We start from the raw sequence: 5,384 nt of genomic DNA on the forward strand, positions 1-5,384 counted from the left end.
GGGTATCAAAAGAACTCGATTTTCACATTGTGCCTTCTTTGGCCAGGATCTGTATTTAGGGATACATTTTTGGAAAATTTTCGACTTGTTGCCTTCGTCCATGGAAATCTCAGAAATCATATCGGGTGCTCAGCCAACGAACCAGCCTCATTGAAGTTTTTTTTTTTTCCAGTTTGGAGCTTTTATTTGTTGTATCTTTTCAGTACCGAAAACTAACAACATGTTAACAAATCTTAAGTGTAAATACTAATTACCAGTACATTTCTTGAACTGTATTATAACAGCGGCCCTAAAAAAAAAAAAAATTACTGCTGGGTTGGCAAGTCGTTTCGACGTAGGCGTGATCGGCTGCTTAGCCTTGTTAGACTCCTCGCGAGCTGGTTAGGATGCGTTGATAGCTTGTTAAGGTACTTTTCCTTTTTTTCCGCAATTTCGTCTTTTACAGGTGGCACGTTTAGATCTTTGTGAATGTTGGCGTTTCGAACATACCACAGTGCCCCGGTGATAGTTCTCAATATCTTTGTCTGGGCTCTCTAAACGATGTTGCTGTTGCTGGCATTTCCCCATAGCTGGCAGCCGTAAGTCCAGATTGGTTTTAGCACTGAGTTGTAGAGCAGCACCTTGAAGTCCAAACTGAGTGGTGAGCGGGAGTTGATAAGCCAATGAAGGCTGTTGGCCTTCAGTTTTAAGTAAGTTCTCTTGGCTTCGATGTGTCGGCGCCAAGTTAGTCTTCTATCGAGGTGTACTCCCAGATACGTCACTTCCTTTGCTGTTGGAAGTGCGACGATGTTCAGCGTGAGCGGTGGACAATCTTGCCTGTTAAGGGTGAAAGTTACTTGCTTGCATTTTTGTTCGTTTACCTTTATACGCCAGTCGAAGAACCACTTTCCCACGTCGACTAGCTGAGATGTACGCTGCCTTGTGGGACACCGGTTTCAATACTGTGTTCGTCGGATATCGCAGTGTTGCACCTCACTACAAACTTCCTGTTGTAGAGGTACGATTCTAGCAGTTTATGAGTGTTGTTTGGAAGCGTTGTTTTGATTTTGTACATCAGAGTATTCCAGCAGTATTCCCGTTTTTCAAATGCGTTTCGTATTTCTGATGTTATGCGGTTAAGTTGCTCAATAGTCAAATGAATTTTTAATGATGTCGCTTGTATATAGATAGTTTTTGGCAGTCTCAATATGACAGTGGTGCTTGAGACGGCTTCTTATCAAAATCCCGGTCCCGACATGGGCCTTACCATCCGATTGGTTCCGTAGAAAATATATCCTCTTATGCTGAAGTTATATTTGTTTGTGAGGTGTGTTTCCGAAAGTAGCATTACATCGATGTGCTTTTCAAGTAGGAATTGAGCTAGCTCAAGTTTGTGCTGTGAAACGCCATAGGCGTTCCACGTAGAGATTCTTAGCGAGGTGATACAAGCAATTGTATCAACATGTTTTGATTGCGCATTAGATCTTGAATGGTTGTCCGCATAAACGCCATACACTCCGCCATGCTCTGCTGCAAGGTAAATATCATTGCTTCGAAATTGTTTTGTTGTTGTTCCATTGGCTTTTTGTCTTGTACCGAATTAAAGTCCACATATTTGGCTTGTGAACATGGCGCATTGGAGGCTGAGGGCTCTGCAGCTGGCTTTGTCGTTGAGCCCGCCACAGACTACGCACACTGGGCGCAGCGCTCAGTAAGACTTTGAAAGGCCGAATTCTTGGCAGTTCATACATTGTACCAGATTGTTACGTTTATGAGGTTCTTCTACAGCGATTCTACGATGAAGTAAAAATTGGAGTTTGTAGATTGGATGCACATCGTTTCTATTCGGCATCTTTGCTTCTGGTGCAAGTTCCACCTTGAAGAGTGGTTGCGGCTATTTTTGTTTAAGATGTTGAAGACTGATTTTGCGGTAAATCCTTTATCCTGTAGCGCCAGCTTTATTTCGTCTGGTGTTACATCAGGCTCTATGCCCTTTAGTACGACTTGCAGACCCTTGCAGCTTTTTAGCTGGTATGTGTAATAGATTTTTTCTCCTTCGTCCAAATACTTTGTTAAGGCTCTAAAGTGTTGTTCAGACTTGGTCTGAACTTTAGTTTCATGAATGTTGCCCCTAACTAAGGAAATTATGTGGAAATTTGCGTCACCTATGAGCTTTATTACATTGTTTTCAAATGTACTAGAGCTTTTCTCACGTACAAATATTGGTGGTGGCTTTGGCTTATTTTTGTCGCTTCCATCAGCTTCAACGGGCAGGTCCTCAATAGTGTCTGCCAAAATGTCGAACCTGTTGGCATTGTTCGGTACTTCGCCTAAAGTTGTGTTGGCGTTGGCGCGTGTGATTTTTGGTTTGTTTACATTTTTTTGGGGGCTTAGCTTTCGTTTTATTTGGATGTAGCGATCCATTTCAGTCTGTATGGCCGGCTTTGCGTTTTCGTTTTTTGCAGTTTGTTTTGCTGTCTGCGCAGCTTTCGTTGAGTTTGTATCTGTTGAGCGGCATCGGTGTTGTTTTAGTTATTGAGGTTATCGCGACAATTGAAGAGTTTAAGCTTGCTTTTACAGCTAAGTTCTGTTTTCTTTGCTTGGTGTAAGCAGATTTTGTTGGTAAGGGAGACGAAGAGCAAGATCGTTCTTTGACGTTCGCTGTAAGCAGGTGTTCGTTTGGCGGGTTGGGAGTTGCCGATCGCGGGCGGTCGGATTGCGTCGGCCCGATAGATAGTAGCGACGGCGACGGGGAGCAAGAGCGTTCACTGTCGCGTGTTAAGAGAGAAGGATCAGCTGTCGGGTTGGGGGTGATTGACCGCTCGCGGTTCGATTCCGCAGAGACGACGGAAAAGTAATCGTTGTTGCGTTGCAAAGAGAGCCGTCGCTCATCTTGCTGACGTTGACGCTGCGCGCGAGCTTCGTTTTCACTCATTGTTTTTGGTTAGTTTATTTATATTTGTAATTAGTTAATTGATGGTTAATAACTTATAGATTTGTTAGGAAATCTATATGTGCAGGCATTGCACTGAGCGTCTTTTCGCTTATGGTTTTATGTTTGGTTCACTTCACTGTTTCGATTTTTGGAATTGTTTAACTGGAGCACTGTTAAAAACACGTCCGACGTATATGTGATTGAAGTGATTGGCAAATTTCCCGCGTTCGCAGTCTCAGGGCTGGGAAGGACTCATTTAATATCTCACGAAATTGATGTTGGCGAAGCTAAACCGGTAAGGCGGCATTTTCCCGTGTCTCCCGCTGTCGAAAAATTATTATATGCGCAAGTAGACAGGATGTTAAAAATGGGGATGATAGAAGAGTCTCAGAGCCCCTGGTCGTCTCCAGTTGTTCTCGTTCAAAAAGCCGGGGAAGCCATTTTACCATATACAGTAATGCCTTTTGGGTTAACTAATGCTTCCCAAACGATGATACGTCTGATGGATATGGTTATTCCAGCGGAATTAAGAAATGATGTGTTTGTGTACTTAGATGACCTGCTGGTAGTTTAGGATAATTTCAAAATGCATTCTAAAGTGTTGAGCGTAGTTGCAGAAAAAATCAAATCTGCTGGTTTGACATTCAACGTAGAGAAAAGCCATTTCTTCATGCGTTCAGTCAAATATTTGGGGCATATAGTCGGAGAAGGAGTCATAAGAACTGACCCGAAAAAATATCTGCAATGTCCGAATTCCCTCCTCCGAAAAGTCTGAAATCTCTGCGCAGTTTCTTAGGAATGGTAGGATGGTATCGCAAATTTATAAGCAATTTTGCTTCAGTCGCTACCCCATTGACCGACTTGACTTGACTCCAGATGACTCCAGAAGTTGAAAAATCATTTGATCAGCTGAAAGGCTATGTTCGGCTCCTGTTCTTCGCAGCACAGATTTTAACAAGCCATTTTTCGGGCAGTGCCATGCGAGCAAGACTGGTGTGGGTGGAGTCTTAGTTCAGAAAACAGAACAGGGAGATAAGTATCCTATAGCCTTCGTATCCAAAGAGTTGAAAAAGGCACAGAGGAGTTATTCGGTCACTGAACAGGAATGTTTAGCTGCCATAATTTGCATTAAACGGTTTAGGCCGTATATCGAAGGACACGAATTCACAGTCATTACGGACCATGCTTCTCTCAAGTGGCTTATGTCCCAGAGGGATCTTCATTCCCGCTTAGCTCGCTAGGCATTAAAACTGGAAGACTTCAATTTCAAAATAGAAAATCGTAGTGGAAGACTTAATGTGGTGCCAGATGCGTTGTGTAGGGTGAATGAGTCAGAGCGGCTGTGGAGGCAAGGCAGGGGCTGATGATCAATCACCCCACTTTAAATCTTCAGCATATTTAGAGTTCGCGAAGCGTGTAGAAGCGAATCAGGAGAAGTTGCCAGACTTAAAGGTAGTGGATGGGCTGGTTTATCGCAGATAAAATCACGCCACCGGCGATCAGTTGCATGACACTTTTATCTGGATATTGTGGATTCCAAAACTATTCCTCACTATCTGTTATCAAAATGTAAGAGGCTTGTGTAGTAAACTTACTAATTTGTATTCTAATAGTCTTTCCTTTGCATCCCATATTATTGTGTTTACAGAGACTTGGTTAAAACCGGAGATACTTAACTCCGAAGTTTTCACAGGTATGTACATAGTATACAGGCATGATCGTCCCTCCAGGCGGGGAGGTGGAGTCCTAATTGCTGTTAGGTCTACCCTCACGTCAGTGGAGGTACTTTTTGACGAGTTCCGTAATTTAGAATTCTTATGCGTAAAGCTGTCATTTTCTGATAGCTATGTTTATATTAGGTGCTCGTACATTCCGCCGTCTTCTGAATTTCCTGAATATATAATATTAACCATTTGTCCGCTATCCAATCCGTTACAAACAGACTGTCCGACAGGGACCAACTAGTTGTCCTAGGTGACTTTAATATACCAGGCACTAAGTGGTCCACAGAGGAACAGTCGAATATTCTCCTGCCTATAGCACAGCATGACTTTATTGACGGCTTGCTTGACATATCGTTGTCGCAAGTTAATTATATTCGAAATTCTCTTGGTCGTTTATTGGATCTATGTTTTGTTTCAAGTCCTGAAAGTGTGTTTCTGACTAGAGTAGCACCTCTTAGTCAACCTGAAGATCCATACCATCCAACTTTCGAGGTGACAATCGACACAGGTACCGTAATAAAAGAGAGGCCAGAAAAGTCAACCAAACGAATTCATTGTTTTCGTAAGGCAAACTTTCAGAGGCTAAATCTTTTTATATCTGGCTTTAATTGGTCCGATCTATATTCTTGCAACATAATGGCCGATGCCATAGATATTTTTTATAATGCAATTAAATCATTCTTCAACTCTTGTGTTCCGATGTACTATCCGTCTACCTCTAACAAACCTCCTTGGTTTAATAAAGA

This window comes from Drosophila santomea, chromosome 3L (genome assembly GCF_016746245.2).
Source record: "Drosophila santomea strain STO CAGO 1482 chromosome 3L, Prin_Dsan_1.1, whole genome shotgun sequence".
Classification (NCBI taxonomy): domain Eukaryota; kingdom Metazoa; phylum Arthropoda; class Insecta; order Diptera; family Drosophilidae; genus Drosophila; species Drosophila santomea.